The following is an 18,143-nucleotide window of genomic DNA, read 5'->3' as shown; positions in this document are numbered from 1 at the left end:
ATCCTGATACAGCCTGATATATATGTGTTCTGTCCTCCTGGTGTTATTGATCCTGATACAGCCTGATATATATGTGTTCTGTCCTGGTGTTATTGATCCTGATACAGCCTGATATATATGTGTTCTGTCCTCCTGGTGTTATTGATCCTGATACAGCCTGATATATATGTGTTCTGTCCTGGTGTTATTGATCCTGATACAGCCTGATATATATGTGTTCTGTCCTCCTGGTGTTATTGATCCTGATACAGCCTGATATATATGTGTTCTGTCCTCCTGGTGTTATTGATCCTGATACAGCCTGATATATATGTGTTCTGTCCTGGTGTTATTGATCCTGATACAGCCTGATATATATGTGTTCTGTCCTGGTGTTATTGATCCTGATACAGCCTGATATATATGTGTTCTGTCCTGGTGTTATTGATCCTGATACAGCCTGATATATATGTGTTCTGTCCTGATGTTATTGATCCTGATACAGCCTGATATATATGTGTTCTGTCCTCCTGGTGTTATTGATCCTGATACAGCCTGATATATATGTGTTCTGTCCTGGTGTTATTGATCCTGATACAGCCTGATATATATGTGTTCTGTCCTGGTGTTATTGATCCTGATACAGCCTGATATATATGTGTTCTGTCCTGGTGTTATTGATCCTGATACAGCCTGATATATATGTGTTCTGTCCTGGTGTTATTGATCCTGATACAGCCTGATATATATGTGTTCTGTCCTGGTGTTATTGATCCTGATACAGCCTGATATATATGTGTTCTGTCCTGGTGTTATTGATCCTGATACAGCCTGATATATATGTGTTCTGTCCTGATGTTATTGATCCTGATACAGCCTGATATATATGTGTTCTGTCCTGGTGTTATTGATCCTGATACAGCCTGATATATATGTGTTCTGTCCTGGTGTTATTGATCCTGATACAGCCTGATATATATGTGTTCTGTCCTCCTGGTGTTATTGATCCTGATACAGCCTGATATATATGTGTTCTGTCCTGGTGTTATTGATCCTGATACAGCCTGATATATATGTGTTCTGTCCTCCTGGTGTTATTGATCCTGATACAGCCTGATATATATGTGTTCTGTCCTGGTGTTATTGATCCTGATACAGCCTGATATATATGTGTTCTGTCCTGGTGTTATTGATCCTGATACAGCCTGATATATATGTGTTCTGTCCTCCTGGTGTTATTGATCCTGATACAGCCTGATATATATGTGTTCTGTCCTGGTGTTATTGATCCTGATACAGCCTGATATATATGTGTTCTGTCCTCCTGGTGTTATTGATCCTGATACAGCCTGATATATATGTGTTCTGTCCTGGTGTTATTGATCCTGATACAGCCTGATATATATGTGTTCTGTCCTGGTGTTATTGATCCTGATACAGCCTGATATATATGTGTTCTGTCCTGGTGTTATTGATCCTGATACAGCCTGATATATATGTGTTCTGTCCTGGTGTTATTGATCCTGATACAGCCTGATATATATGTGTTCTGTCCTGGTGTTATTGATCCTGATACAGCCTGATATATATGTGTTCTGTCCTGGTGTTATTGATCCTGATACAGCCTGATATATATGTGTTCTGTCCTGGTGTTATTGATCCTGATACAGCCTGATATATATGTGTTCTGTCCTGGTGTTATTGATCCTGATACAGCCTGATATATATGTGTTCTGTCCTGGTGTTATTGATCCTGATACAGCCTGATATATATGTGTTCTGTCCTGGTGTTATTGATCCTGATACAGCCTGATATATATGTGTTCTGTCCTCCTGGTGTTATTGATCCTGATACAGCCTGATATATATGTGTTCTGTCCTGGTGTTATTGATCCTGATACAGCCTGATATATATGTGTTCTGTCCTGGTGTTATTGATCCTGATACAGCCTGATATATATGTGTTCTGTCCTCCTGCTGTTATTGATCCTGATACAGCCTGATATATATGTGTTCTGTCCTGGTGTTATTGATCCTGATACAGCCTGATATATATGTGTTCTGTCCTGGTGTTATTGATCCTGATACAGCCTGATATATATGTGTTCTGTCCTGGTGTTATTGATCCTGATACAGCCTGATATATATGTGTTCTGTCCTGGTGTTATTGATCCTGATACAGCCTGATATATATGTGTTCTGTCCTGGTGTTATTGATCCTGATACAGCCTGATATATATCTGTTCTCTCCTGATGTCTATTTTTTCTCTCTTCCTCTCCTCCCTTCCCCGCTGTTCCTCCCAGCCATGCACCCTCCCCCGTCGCTCCTCTCCCTCCTCCTCTTCCTCCACCTCCACCTCTCCCTGTACCCCAGTGCATGCTGGTCCTCCAGGATCATCGTTGTCCCTCCCATCATGTTTGAGTCTCACCTCTACATCTTCAAGACGCTGGCTACAGAACTACACCTCCAGGGACATGATACTTCCTTACTGCTGTCAGAAGGGCGACAGGTAACATTGCATTTAGATTTCAGGGTCATTGGTGTCAGAGATGGGCCAGGTAACATTGTGTTTCTAAGTAGCAGGGTCAGAGATGGGCCAGGTAACATTGTGTTTCTAAGTAGCAGGGTCAGAGATGGGCCAGGTAACATTGTGCTACTAAGTAGCAGGGTCAGAGATGGACCAGGTAACATTGTGTTTCTAAGTAGCAGGATCAGAGATGGGCCAGGTAACATTGTGTTTCTAAGTAGCAGGGTCAGAGATGGGCCAGGTAACATTGTGCTACTAAGTAGCAGGGTCAGAGATGGGCCAGGTAACATTGTGTTTCTAAGTAGCAGGATCAGAGATGGGCCAGGTAACATTGTGTTATTAAGTAGCAGGGTCAGAGATGGGCCAGGTAACATTGTGCTACTAAGTAGCAGGGTCAGAGATGGACCAGGTAACATTGTGTTTCTAAGTAGCAGGATCAGAGATGGGCCAGGTAACATTGTGTTATTAAGTAGCAGGGTCAGAGATGGGCCAGGTAACATTGTGCTACTAAGTAGCAGGATCAGAGATGGGCCAGGTACATTGTGGTTCTAAGTAGCAGGGTCAGAGATGGACAAGGTAACATTGTGTTTCTAAGTAGCAGGGTCAGAGATGGACCAGGTAACATTGTGTTATTAAGTAGCAGGGTCAGAGATGGGCCACGTAACATTGTGTTATTAAGTAGCAGGGTCAGAGATGGACCAGGTAACATTATGTTATTAAGTAGCAGGATCAGAGATGGGCCAGGTAACATTGTGTTTCTAAGTAGCAGGGTCAGAGATGGACCAGGTAACATTGTGTTTCTAAGTAGCAGGGTCAGAGATTGACCAGGTAACATTGTGTTTCTAAGTAGCAGGGTCAGAGATGGACCAGGTAACATTGTGTTTCTAAGTAGCAGGGTCAGAGATGGACCAGGTAACATTGTGTTTCTAAGTATCAGGGTCAGAGATGGGCCAGGTAACATTGTGTTGCTAAGTAGCAGGGTCAGAGATGGGCCAGGTAACATTGTGTTTCTAAGTAGCAGGGTCAGAGATGGACCAGGTAACATTGTGTTTCTAAGTAGCAGGGTCAGAGATGGGCCAGGTAACATTGTGTTTCTAAGTAGCAGGGTCAGAGATGGACCAGGTAACATTGTGTTTCTAAGTAGCAGGGTCAGAGATGGGCCAGGTAACATTGTGTTTCTAAGTAGCAGGGTCAGAGATGGACCAGGTAACATTGTGTTTCTAAGTAGCAGGGTCAGAGATGGGCCAGGTAACATTGTGTTTCTAAGTAGCAGGGTCAGAGATGGACCAGGTAACATTGTGTTTCTAAGTAGCAGGGTCAGAGATGGACCAGGTAACATTGTGTTTCTAAGTAGCAGGGTCAGAGATGGACCAGGTAACATTGTGTTATTAAGTAGCAGGGTCAGAGATGGGCCAGGTAACATTGTGTTATTAAGTAGCAGGGTCAGAGATGGGCCAGGTAACATTGTGTTATTAAGTAGCAGGGTCAGAGATGGACCAGGTAACATTGTGTTATTAAGTAGCAGGATCAGAGATGGGCCAGGTAACATTGTGTTATTAAGTAGCAGGGTCAGAGATGGGCCAGGTAACATTGTGTTTCTAAGTAGCAGGATCAGAGATGGACCAGGTAACATTGTGTTTCTAAGTAGCAGGGTCAGAGATGGACCAGGTAACATTGTGTTTCTAAGTAGCAGGGTCAGAGATGGGCCAGGTAACATTGTGTTTCTAAGTAGCAGGGTCAGAGATGGACCAGGTAACATTGTGTTTCTAAGTAGCAGGATCAGAGATGGGCCAGGTAACATTGTGTTTCTAAGTAGCAGGGTCAGAGATGGACCAGGTAACATTGTGTTTCTAAGTAGCAGGGTCAGAGATGGGCCAGGTAACATTGTGTTTCTAAGTAGCAGGGTCAGAGATGGACCAGGTAACATTGTGTTTCTAAGTAGCAGGGTCAGAGATGGACCAGGTAACATTGTGTTATTAAGTAGCAGGGTCAGAGATGGACCAGGTAACATTGTGTTTCTAAGTAGCAGGATCAGAGATGGGCCAGGTAACATTGTGTTATTAAGTAGCAGGGTCAGAGATGGGCCAGGTAACATTGTGTTTCTAAGTAGCAGGATCAGAGATGGGCCAGGTAACATTGTGTTATTAAGTAGCAGGGTCAGAGATGGGCCAGGTAACATTGTGTTATTAAGTAGCAGGGTCAGAGATGGACCAGGTAACATTATGTTATTAAGTAGCAGGATCAGAGATGGGCCAGGTAACATTGTGTTTCTAAGTAGCAGGGTCAGAGATGGACCAGGTAACATTGTGTTTCTAAGTAGCAGGGTCAGAGATTGACCAGGTAACATTGTGTTTCTAAGTAGCAGGGTCAGAGATGGACCAGGTAACATTGTGTTTCTAAGTAGCAGGGTCAGAGATGGACCAGGTAACATTGTGTTTCTAAGTATCAGGGTCAGAGATGGGCCAGGTAACATTGTGTTGCTAAGTAGCAGGGTCAGAGATGGGCCAGGTAACATTGTGTTTCTAAGTAGCAGGGTCAGAGATGGACCAGGTAACATTGTGTTTCTAAGTAGCAGGGTCAGAGATGGGCCAGGTAACATTGTGTTTCTAAGTAGCAGGGTCAGAGATGGACCAGGTAACATTGTGTTTCTAAGTAGCAGGGTCAGAGATGGACCAGGTAACATTGTGTTTCTAAGTAGCAGGGTCAGAGATGGACCAGGTAACATTGTGTTTCTAAGTAGCAGGGTCAGAGATGGACCAGGTAACATTGTGTTATTAAGTAGCAGGGTCAGAGATGGGCCAGGTAACATTGTGTTATTAAGTAGCAGGGTCAGAGATGGGCCAGGTAACATTGTGTTATTAAGTAGCAGGGTCAGAGATGGACCAGGTAACATTGTGTTTCTAAGTAGCAGGATCAGAGATGGGCCAGGTAACATTGTGTTTCTAAGTAGCATGGTTAGAGATGGACCAGGTAACATTGTGTTTCTAAGTAGCAGGGTCAGAGATGGACCAGGTAACATTGTGTTTCTAAGTAGCAGGGTCAGAGATGGACCAGGTAACATTGTGTTATTAAGTAGCAGGGTCAGAGATGGGCCAGGTAACATTGTGTTATTAAGTAGCAGGGTCAGAGATGGGCCAGGTAACATTGTGTTATTAAGTAGCAGGGTCAGAGATGGACCAGGTAACATTGTGTTTCTAAGTAGCAGGATCAGAGATGGGCCAGGTAACATTGTGTTTCTAAGTAGCATGGTTAGAGATGGACCAGGTAACATTGTGTTTCTAAGTAGCAGGGTCAGAGATGGGCCAGGTAACATTGTGTTTCTAAGTAGCAGGGTCAGAGATGGACCAGGTAACATTGTGTTTCTAAGTAGCAGGGTCAGAGATGGACCAGGTAACATTGTGTTATTAAGTAGCAGGGTCAGAGATGGACCAGGTAACATTGTGTTTCTAAGTAGCAGGATCAGAGATGGGCCAGGTAACATTGTGTTATTAAGTAGCAGGGTCAGAGATGGGCCAGGTAACATTGTGTTTCTAAGTAGCAGGATCAGAGATGGGCCAGGTAACATTGTGTTATTAAGTAGCAGGGTCAGAGATGGGCCAGGTAACATTGTGTTATTAAGTAGCAGGGTCAGAGATGGACCAGGTAACATTGTGTTTCTAAGTAGCAGGGTCAGAGATGGACCAGGTAACATTGTGCTACTAAGTAGCAGGGTCAGAGATGGGCCAGGTAACATTGTGTTATTAAGTAGCAGGGTCAGAGATGGACCAGGTAACATTGTGCTACTAAGTAGCAGGGTCAGAGATGGACCAGGTAACATTGTGTTTCTAAGTAGCAGGGTCAGAGATGGGCCAGGTAACATTGTGTTTCTAAGTAGCAGGGTCAGAGATGGACCAGGTAACATTGTGTTTCTAAGTAGCAGGGTCAGAGATGGGCCAGGTAACATTGTGTTTCTAAGTAGCAGGGTCAGAGATGGACCAGGTAACATTGTGTTTCTAAGTAGCAGGGTCAGAGATGGACCAGGTAACATTGTGTTTCTAAGTAGCAGGGTCAGAGATGGACCAGGTAACATTGTGTTTCTAAGTAGCAGGGTCAGAGATGGGCCAGGTAACATTGTGTTTCTAAGTAGCAGGGTCAGAGATGGACCAGGTAACATTGTGTTTCTAAGTAGCAGGGTCAGAGATGGGCCAGGTAACATTGTGTTATTAAGTAGCAGGGTCAGAGATGGGCCAGGTAACATTGTGTTTCTAAGTAGCAGGGTCAGAGATGGACCAGGTAACATTGTGTTATTAAGTAGCAGGGTCAGAGATGGGCCAGGTAACATTGTGTTATTAAGTAGCAGGGTCAGAGATGGACCAGGTAACATTGTGTTTCTAAGTAGCAGGGTCAGAGATGGACCAGGTAACATTGTGTTTCTAAGTAGCAGGGTCAGCGATGGACCAGGTAACATTGTGTTATTAAGTAGCAGGATCAGAGATGGACCAGGTAACATTGTGTTATTAAGTAGCAGGGTCAGAGATGGACCAGGTAACATTGTGTTTCTAAGTAGCAGGGTCAGAGATGGGCCAGGTAACATTGTGTTTCTAAGTAGCAGGGTCAGAGATGGACCAGGTAACATTGTGTTATTAAGTAGCAGGGTCAGAGATGGGCCAGGTAACATTGTGTTATTAAGTAGCAGGGTCAGAGATGGACCAGGTAACATTGTGTTTCTAAGTAGCAGGGTCAGAGATGGACCAGGTAACATTGTGTTTCTAAGTAGCAGGGTCAGAGATGGACCAGGTAACATTGTGTTATTAAGTAGCAGGGTCAGAGATGGACCAGGTAACATTGTGTTATTAAGTAGCAGGGTCAGAGATGGACCAGGTAACATTATGTTATTAAGATGCAGGGTCAGAGGTCAATTCCACAATAACAGATTTGCTCTTTTTTCTTGTACTTAAAATGTCTGCCGAACAAAAAAAAACACTGATTTCAAAGTACAACAAACCATAAAACTCTAAGCACAATGACTACTTTCAACAATTTACACTGAACATTTTTACTAAAACACATTCAATAGAAGATCTGTGCAGATGAAAAAACTGAATTTTCTTTAAAATATCCATCAGTTTTCTTGTGATCTCGTTTCCCCCCCCCCCCCAACAAAACCCTCCTAAATATATTCTCCAAGGGTTAATTCCCCACGTGATGTATTAGTGTTGACAGTGAGACAGACAAATCTTAGATTTCACCTGTGTTTCCTTTGTCACTGTACGTTCTCACGTGTACAGTCATACCACATTGTTTACCATCTCTAACGGTTTACTTAGTCACCTGTAAATTAAACAAACAGGGAGATCTATTATGGCTGTAAATTAAACAAACAGGGAGATCTAGAACGGCTTTACAGAAGCTGTTAGCCTGTTGATCAGGGGAGATACACCTCTAGAACCTGTTGATCAGGGAGATACACCTCTAGAACCTGTTGATCAGGGGAGATACACCTCTAGAACCTGTTAGCTGTTGATCAGGGGAGATACACCTCTAGAACCTGTTGATCAGGGGAGATACACCTCTAGAACCTGTTGATCAGGGGAGATACACCTCTAGAACCTGTTGATCAGGGGAGATACACCTCTAGAACCTGTTGATCAGGGGAGATACACCTCTAGAACCTGTTGATCAGGGGAGATACACCTCTAGAACCTGTTGATCAGGGGAGATACACCTCTAGAACCTGTTGATCAGGGGAGATACACCTCTAGAACCTGTTGATCAGGGGAGATACACCTCTAGAACCTGTTGATCAGGGGAGATACACCTCTAGAACCTGTTGATCAGAGGAGATACACCTCTAGAACCTGTTGATCAGGGAGATACACCTCTAGAACCTGTTAGCTGTTGATCAGGGGAGATACACCTCTAGAACCTGTTGATCAGGGGAGATACACCTCTGGAACCTGTTGATCAGGGGAGATACACCTCTAGAACCTGTTGATCAGGGGAGATACACCTCTAGAACCTGTTGATCAGGGGAGATACACCTCTAGAACCTGTTGATCAGGGGAGATACACCTCTAGAACCTGTTGATCAGGGGAGATACACCTCTAGAACCTGTTGATCAGGGGAGATACACCTCTAGAACCTGTTAGCTGTTGATCAGGGGAGATACACCTCTAGATCCTGTTGATCAGGGGAGATACACCTCTAGAACCTGTTAGCTGTTGATCAGGGGAGATACACCTCTAGATCCTGTTGATCAGGGGAGATACACCTCTAGAACCTGTTGATCAGGGGAGATACACCTCTAGAACCTGTTGATCAGGGGAGATACACCTCTAGAACCTGTTGATCAGGGGAGATACACCTCTAGAACCTGTTGATCAGGGGAGATACACCTCTAGAACCTGTTGATCAGGGGAGATACACCTCTAGAACCTGTTGATCAGCGGAGATACACCTCTAGAACCTGTTGATCAGGGGAGATACACCTCTAGAACCTGTTGATCAGGGGAGATACACCTCTAGAACCTGGTGATCAGGGGAGATACACCTCTAGAACCTGTTGATCAGGGGAGATACACCTCTAGAACCTGTTAGCTGTTGATCAGGGGAGATACACCTCTAGAACCTGTTGATCAGGGGAGATACACCTCTATAACCTGTTGATCAGGGGAGATACACCTCTAGAACCTGTTGATCAGGGGAGATACACCTCTAGAACCTGTTGATCAGGGGAGATACACCTCTAGAACCTGTTGATCAGGGGAGATACACCTCTAGAACCTGTTGATCAGCGGAGATACACCTCTAGAACCTGTTGATCAGGGGAGATACACCTCTAGAACCTGTTGATCAGGGGAGATACACCTCTAGAACCTGTTGATCAGGGGAGATACACCTCTAGAACCTGTTGATCAGGGGAGATACACCTCTAGAACCTGTTGATCAGGGGAGATACACCTCTAGAACCTGTTGATCAGGGGAGATACACCTCTAGAACCTGTTGATCAGGGGAGATACACCTCTAGAACCTGTTAGCTGTTGATCAGGGGAGATACACCTCTAGAACCTGTTGATCAGGGGAGATACACCTCTAGAACCTGTTAGCTGGTGATCAGGGGAGATACACCTCTAGAACCTGTTAGCTGTTGATCAGGTGAGATACACCTCTAGAACCTGTTAGCTGTTGATCAGGTGAGATACACCTCTAGAACCTGTTAGCTGTTGACCAGCGGAGATACACCTCTAGAACCTGTTGATCAGGGGAGATACACCTCTAGAACCTGTTAGCTGTTGATTAGCGGAGATACACCTCTAGAACCTGTTGATCAGGGGAGATACACCTCTAGAACCTGTTGATCAGGGGAGATACGCCTCTAGAACCTGTTGATCAGGGGAGATACACCTCTAGAACCTGTTAGCTGTTGATCAGGTGAGATACACCTCTAGAACCTGTTAGCTGTTGATCAGGGGAGATACACCTCTAGAACCTGTTAGCTGTTGACCAGCGGAGATACACCTCTATAACCTGTTGATCAGGGGAGATACACCTCTAGAACCTGTTGATCAGGGGAGATACACCTCTAGAACCTGTTAGCTGTTGATCAGCGGAGATACACCTCTAGAACCTGTTGATCAGGGGAGATAAGCCTCTAGAACCTGTTGATCAGGGGAGATACACCTCTAGATCCTGTTGATCAGCGGAGATACACCTCTAGAACCTGTTGATCAGGGGAGATACACCTCTAGAACCTGTTGATCAGGGGAGATACACCTCTAGAACCTGTTGATCAGGGGAGATACACCTCTAGAACCTGGTGATCAGGGGAGATACACCTCTAGAACGTGTTGATCAGCGGAGATACACCTCTAGAACCTGTTGATCAGCGGAGATACACCTCTAGAACCTGGTGATCAGGGGAGATACACCTCTAGAACCTGTTGATCAGGGGAGATACACCTCTAGAACCTGTTGATCAGGGGAGATACACCTCTAGAACCTGTTGATCAGCGGAGATACACCTCTAGAACCTGTTGATCAGGGGAGATACACCTCTAGAACCTGTTGATCAGGGGAGATACACCTCTAGAACCTGGTGATCAGGGGAGATACACCTCTAGAACCTGTTGATCAGGGGAGATACACCTCTAGAACCTGTTAGCTGTTGATCAGGGGAGATACACCTCTAGAACCTGTTGATCAGGGGAGATACACCTCTAGAACCTGTTGATCAGGGGAGATACACCTCTAGAACCTGTTGATCAGGGGAGATACACCTCTAGAACCTGTTGATCAGGGGAGATACACCTCTAGAACCTGTTGATCAGGGGAGATACACCTCTAGAACCTGTTGATCAGGGGAGATACACCTCTAGAACCTGTTGATCAGGGGAGATACACCTCTAGAACCTGTTAGCTGTTGATCAGGGGAGATACACCTCTAGAACCTGTTGATCAGGGGAGATACACCTCTAGAACCTGTTGATCAGCGGAGATACACCTCTAGAACCTGGTGATCAGGGGAGATACACCTCTAGATCCTGTTGATCAGCGGAGATACACCTCTAGAACCTGTTGATCAGGGGAGATACACCTCTAGAACCTGTTGATCAGGGGAGATACACCTCTAGAACCTGTTAGCTGTTGATCAGGGGAGATACACCTCTAGATCCTGTTGATCAGGGGAGATACACCTCTAGAACCTGTTAGCTGTTGATCAGGGGAGATACACCTCTAGATCCTGTTGATCAGGGGAGATACACCTCTAGAACCTGTTGATCAGCGGAGATACACCTCTAGAACCTGTTGATCAGGGGAGATACACCTCTAGAACCTGTTGATCAGGGGAGATACACCTCTAGAACCTGTTGATCAGGGGAGATACACCTCTAGAACCTGTTGATCAGGGGAGATACACCTCTAGAACCTGTTGATCAGCGGAGATACACCTCTAGAACCTGTTGATCAGGGGAGATACACCTCTAGAACCTGTTGATCAGGGGAGATACACCTCTAGAACCTGTTGATCAGGGGAGATACACCTCTAGAACCTGTTGATCAGGGGAGATACACCTCTAGAACCTGTTGATCAGGGGAGATACACCTCTAGAACCTGTTGATCAGCGGAGATACACCTCTAGAACCTGTTGATCAGGGGAGATACACCTCTAGAACCTGTTAGCTGTTGATCAGGGGAGATACACCTCTAGATCCTGTTGATCAGGGGAGATACACCTCTAGAACCTGTTGATCAGGGGAGATACACCTGTAGAACCTGTTGATCAGGGGAGATACACCTCTAGAACCTGTTGATCAGGGGAGATACACCTCTAGAACCTGTTGATCAGGGGAGATACACCTCTAGAACCTGTTGATCAGGGGAGATACACCTCTAGAACCTGTTGATCAGGGGAGATACACCTCTAGAACCTGTTGATCAGCGGAGATACACCTCTAGAACCTGTTGATCAGGGGAGATACACCTCTAGAACCTGTTAGCTGTTGATCAGGGGAGATACACCTCTAGATCCTGTTGATCAGGGGAGATACACCTCTAGAACCTGTTGATCAGGGGAGATACACCTCTAGAACCTGTTGATCAGGGGAGATACACCTCTAGAACCTGTTGATCAGGGGAGATACACCTCTAGGACCTGTTGATCAGGGGAGATACACCTCTAGAACCTGTTGATCAGAGGAGATACACCTCTAGAAACTGTTGATCAGGGGAGATACACCTCTAGAACCTGTTGATCAGGGGAGATACACCTCTAGAACCTGTTGATCAGGGGAGATACACCTCTAGAACCTGTTGATCAGGGGAGCTGCCTCTAGAACCTGTTGATCAGGGGAGATACACCTCTAGAACCTGTTGATCAGGGGAGATACACCTCTAGAACCTGTTGATCAGGGGAGCTGCCTCTAGAACCTGTTGATCAGGGGAGATACACCTCTAGAACCTGTTAGCTGTTGATCAGGGGAGATACACCTCTAGATCCTGTTAGCTGTTGATCAGGGGAGCTGCCTCTAGAACCTGTTGATCAGAGGAGCTGCCTCTAGAACCTGTTGATCAGGGGAGCTGCCTCTAGAACCTGTTGATCAGGGGAGCTGCATCTAGAACCTGTTAGCTGTTGATCAGGGGAGCTGCCTCTAGAACCTGTTGATCAGAGGAGCTGCCTCTAGAACCTGTTGATCAGGGGAGCTGCCTCTAGAACCTGTTGATCAGGGGAGCTGCCTCTAGAACCTGTTGATCAGGGGAGCTGCCTCTAGAACCTGTTGATCAGGGGAGCTGCCTCTAGAACCTGTTGATCAGGGGAGCTGCCTCTAGAACCTGTTGATCAGGGGAGCTGCCTCTAGAAACTGTTGATCAGGGGAGATACACCTCTAGAACCTGTTGATCAGGGGAGATACACCTCTAGAACCTGTTAGCTGTTGATCAGGGGAGATACACCTCTAGAACCTGTTGATCAGGGGAGATACACCTCTAGAACCTGTTGATCAGCGGAGATACACCTCTAGAACCTGGTGATCAGGGGAGATACACCTCTAGATCCTGTTGATCAGCGGAGATACACCTCTAGAACCTGTTGATCAGGGGAGATACACCTCTAGAACCTGTTGATCAGGGGAGATACACCTCTAGAACCTGTTAGCTGTTGATCAGGGGAGATACACCTCTAGATCCTGTTGATCAGGGGAGATACACCTCTAGAACCTGTTAGCTGTTGATCAGGGGAGATACACCTCTAGATCCTGTTGATCAGGGGAGATACACCTCTAGAACCTGTTGATCAGCGGAGATACACCTCTAGAACCTGTTGATCAGGGGAGATACACCTCTAGAACCTGTTGATCAGGGGAGATACACCTCTAGAACCTGTTGATCAGGGGAGATACACCTCTAGAACCTGTTGATCAGGGGAGATACACCTCTAGAACCTGTTGATCAGCGGAGATACACCTCTAGAACCTGTTGATCAGGGGAGATACACCTCTAGAACCTGTTGATCAGGGGAGATACACCTCTAGAACCTGTTGATCAGGGGAGATACACCTCTAGAACCTGTTGATCAGGGGAGATACACCTCTAGAACCTGTTGATCAGGGGAGATACACCTCTAGAACCTGTTGATCAGCGGAGATACACCTCTAGAACCTGTTGATCAGGGGAGATACACCTCTAGAACCTGTTAGCTGTTGATCAGGGGAGATACACCTCTAGATCCTGTTGATCAGGGGAGATACACCTCTAGAACCTGTTGATCAGGGGAGATACACCTCTAGAACCTGTTGATCAGGGGAGATACACCTCTAGAACCTGTTGATCAGGGGAGATACACCTCTAGAACCTGTTGATCAGGGGAGATACACCTCTAGAACCTGTTGATCAGGGGAGATACACCTCTAGAACCTGTTGATCAGGGGAGATACACCTCTAGAACCTGTTGATCAGGGGAGATACACCTCTAGAACCTGTTGATCAGCGGAGATACACCTCTAGAACCTGTTGATCAGGGGAGATACACCTCTAGAACCTGTTAGCTGTTGATCAGGGGAGATACACCTCTAGATCCTGTTGATCAGGGAGATACACCTCTAGAACCTGTTGATCAGGGGAGATACACCTCTAGAACCTGTTGATCAGGGGAGATACACCTCTAGAACCTGTTGATCAGGGAGATACACCTCTAGAACCTGTTGATCAGGGGAGATACAACTCTAGAACCTGTTGATCAGGGGAGATACACCTCTAGAACCTGTTGATCAGAGGAGATACACCTCTAGAAACTGTTGATCAGGGGAGATACACCTCTAGAACCTGTTGATCAGGGGAGATACACCTCTAGAACCTGTTGATCAGGGGAGATACACCTCTAGAACCTGTTGATCAGGGGAGCTGCCTCTAGAACCTGTTGATCAGGGGAGATACACCTCTAGAACCTGTTGATCAGGGGAGATACACCTCTAGAACCTGTTGATCAGGGGAGCTGCCTCTAGAACCTGTTGATCAGGGGAGATACACCTCTAGAACCTGTTAGCTGTTGATCAGGGGAGATACACCTCTAGATCCTGTTAGCTGTTGATCAGGGGAGCTGCCTCTAGAACCTGTTGATCAGAGGAGCTGCCTCTAGAACCTGTTGATCAGGGGAGCTGCCTCTAGAACCTGTTGATCAGGGGAGCTGCCTCTAGAACCTGTTAGCTGTTGATCAGGGGAGCTGCCTCTAGAACCTGTTGATCAGAGGAGCTGCCTCTAGAACCTGTTGATCAGGGGAGCTGCCTCTAGAACCTGTTGATCAGGGGAGCTGCCTCTAGAACCTGTTGATCAGGGGAGCTGCCTCTAGAACCTGTTGATCAGGGGAGCTGCCTCTAGAACCTGTTGATCAGGGGAGCTGCCTCTAGAACCTGTTAGCTGTTGATCAGGGGAGCTGCCTCTAGAACCTGTTGATCAGGGGAGCTGCCTCTAGAACCTGTTAGCTGTTGATCAGGGAGGCTGCCTCTAGAACCTGTTGATCAGGGGAGCTGCCTCTAGAACCTGTTGATCAGGGGAGCTGCCTCTAGAACCTGTTGATCAGGGGAGCTGCCTCTAGAACCTGTTAATCAGGGGAGCTGCCTCTAGAACCTGTTGATCAGGGGAGCTGCCTCTAGACCCTGGTGATCAGGGGAGCTGCCTCTAGAACCTGTTGATCAGGGGAGCTGCCTCTAGAACCTGTTGATCAGGGGAGCTGCCTCTAGACCCTGGTGATCAGGGGAGATAAACCTCTAGTAGAGTTCTGTAAAGTACATCCTGAGGGGCTCCCAGCAGTCCTTATGGAGTCTCCCCGTGTTTAATCCATTCTGATTGGCTCCCAGCAGCTCTTATAGAGTCTCCCCGTGTTTAATCCATTCTGATTGGCTCCCAGCAGCCCTTATGGAGTCTCCCCGTGTTTAATCCATTCTGATTGGCTCCCAGCAGTCCTTATGGAGTCTCCCCGTGTTTAATCCATTCTGATTGGCTCCCAGCAGTCCTTATGGAGTCTCCCCATGTTTAATCCATTCTGATTGGCTCCCAGCAGTCCTTATGGAGTCTCCCCGTGTTTAATCCATTCTGATTGGCTCCCAGCAGTCCTTATGGAGTCTCCCCGTGTTTAATCCATTCTGATTGGCTCCCAGCAGTCCTTATGGAGTCTCCCCGTGTTTAATCCATTCTGATTGGCTCCCAGCAGTCCTTATGGAGTCTCCCCGTGTTTAATCCATTCTGATTGGCTCCCAGCAGTCCTTATGGAGTCTCCCGTGTTTAATCCATTCTGATTGGCTCCCAGCAGTCCTTATGGAGTCTCCCCGTGTTTAATCCATTCTGATTGGCTCCCAGCAGCTCTTATAGAGTCTCCCCGTGTTTAATCCATTCTGATTGGCTCCCAGCAGCCCTTATGGAGTCTCCCCGTGTTTAATCCATTCTGATTGGCTCCCAGCAGTCCTTATGGAGTCTCCCCGTGTTTAATCCATTCTGATTGGCTCCCAGCAGTCCTTATGGAGTCTCCCCATGTTTAATCCATTCTGATTGGCTCCCAGCAGTCCTTATGGAGTCTCCCCGTGTTTAATCCATTCTGATTGGCTCCCAGCAGTCCTTATGGAGTCTCCCCGTGTTTAATCCATTCTGATTGGCTCCCAGCAGTCCTTATGGAGTCTCCCCGTGTTTAATCCATTCTGATTGGCTCCCAGCAGCCCTTATAGAGTCTCCCCGTGTTTAATCCATTCTGATTGGCTCCCAGCAGTCCTTATAGAGTCTCCCCGTGTTTAATCCATTCTGATTGGCTCCCAGCAGTCCTTATAGAGTCTCCCCGTGTTTAATCCATTCTGATTGGCTCCCAGCAGTCCTTATAGAGTCTCCCCGTGTTTAATCCATTCTGATTGGCTCCCAGCAGTCCTTATAGAGTCTCCCCGTGTTTAATCCATTCTGATTGGCTCCCAGCAGTCCTTATAGAGTCTCCCCGTGTTTAATCCATTCTGATTGGCTCCCAGCAGTCCTTATAGAGTCTCCCCGTGTTTAATCCATTCTGATTGGCTCCCAGCAGTCCTTATAGAGTCTCCTCGTGTTTAATCCATTCTGATTGGCTCCCAGCAGTCCTTATAGAGTCTCCCCGTGTTTAATCCATTCTGATTGGCTCCCAGCCGTCCTTATAGAGTCTCCCCGTGTTTAATCCATTCTGATTGGCTCCCAGCAGTCCTTATAGAGTCTCCCCGTGTTTAATCCATTCTGATTGGCTCCCAGCAGTCCTTATAGAGTCTCCCCGTGTTTAATCCTCCCTGAGTTTTAAACCAACACATCTAAACTCTCCTTCATTACAGCTGCTATCAACTTTCTCAATAAGCTGTAGTAGCCTAGCGTTGTTAGCTGTAGTAACCTAGCACTGTTAGCTGTAGTAACCTAGTACTGTTAGCTGTAGTAGCCTAGCACTGTTAGCTGTAGTAGCCTAGCACTGTTAGCTGTAGTAACCTAGTACTGTTAGCTGTAGTAGCCTAGCGTTGTTAGCTGTAGTAACCTAGTACTGTTAGCTGTAGTAGCCTAGTACTGTTAGCTGTAGTAGCCTAGTACTGTTAGCTGTAGTAATCTAGCACTGTTAGCTGTAATAGCGTAGCACTGTTAGCTGTAGTAATCTAGCACTGTTAGCTGTAGTAGCCTAGTACTGTTAGCTGTAGTAACCTAGTACTGTTAGCTGTAGTAACCTAGTACTGTTAGCTCTAGTAGCCTAGTACTGTTAGCTGTAGTAGCCTAGCACTGTTAGCTGTAGTAGCCTAGCACTGTTAGCTGTAGTAGCCTAGCGTTGTTAGCTGTAGTAACCTAGTACTGTTAGCTGTAGTAGCCTAGTACTGTTAGCTGTAGTAGCCTAGCGTTGTTAGCTGTAGTAGCCTAGTACTGTTAGTTGTAGTAGCCTAGCACTGTTAGCTGTAGTAATCTAGTACTGTTAGCTGTAGTAGCCTAGTACTGTTAGCTGTAGTAGCCTAGCGTTGTTAGCTGTAGTAGCCTAGTACTGTTAGTTGTAGTAGCCTAGCACTGTTAGCTGTAGTAATCTAGTACTGTTAGCTGTAGTAGCCTAGTACTGTTAGCTGTAGTAGCCTAGTACTGTTAGCTGTAGTAGCCTAGCACTGTTAGCTGTAGTAGCCTAGCACTGTTAGCTGTAGTAGCCTAGCACTGTTAGCTGTAGTAGCCTAGCACTGTTAGCTGTAGTAGCCTAGCACTGTTAGCTGTAGTAGCCTAGCACTGTTAGCTGTAGTAGCCTAGCACTGTTAGCTGTAGTAACCTAGTACTGTTAGCTGTAGTAGCCTAGTACTGTTAGCTGTAGTAACCTAGCACTGTTAGCTGTAGTAACCTAGTACTGTTAGCTGTAGTAACCTAGTACTGTTAGCTGTAGTAACCTAGTACTGTTAGCTGTTGTAGCCTAGTACTGTTAGCTGTAGTAACCTAGTACTGTTAGCTGTAGTAGCCTAGTACTGTTAGCTGTAGTAACCTAGTACTGTTAGCTGTAGTAGCCTAGTACTGTTAGCTGTAGTAGCCTAGTACTGTTAGCTGTAGTAGCCTAGTACTGTTAGCTGTAGTAATCTAGTACTGTTAGCTGTAGTAGCCTAGCACTGTTAGCTGTAGTAACCTAGTACTGTTAGCTGTAGTAGCCTAGTACTG

The 18,143-nt window shown here is 46.1% G+C and overlaps 1 pseudogene; it reads left to right on the top strand.

Annotated features, from left to right (window-relative positions):
- Positions 1-18,143, top strand: part of LOC123739468 (2-hydroxyacylsphingosine 1-beta-galactosyltransferase-like) — a 50,149-nt pseudogene that overhangs the window by 13,618 nt on the left and 18,388 nt on the right.

The sequence above is a fragment of the Salmo salar genome, unplaced genomic scaffold (genome assembly GCF_905237065.1).
Source record: "Salmo salar unplaced genomic scaffold, Ssal_v3.1, whole genome shotgun sequence".
NCBI lineage: Eukaryota > Metazoa > Chordata > Actinopteri > Salmoniformes > Salmonidae > Salmo > Salmo salar.
The sequence above is the reverse complement of the archived record's forward strand: the minus strand, read 5'-3'. Positions and strand labels throughout refer to the sequence as shown.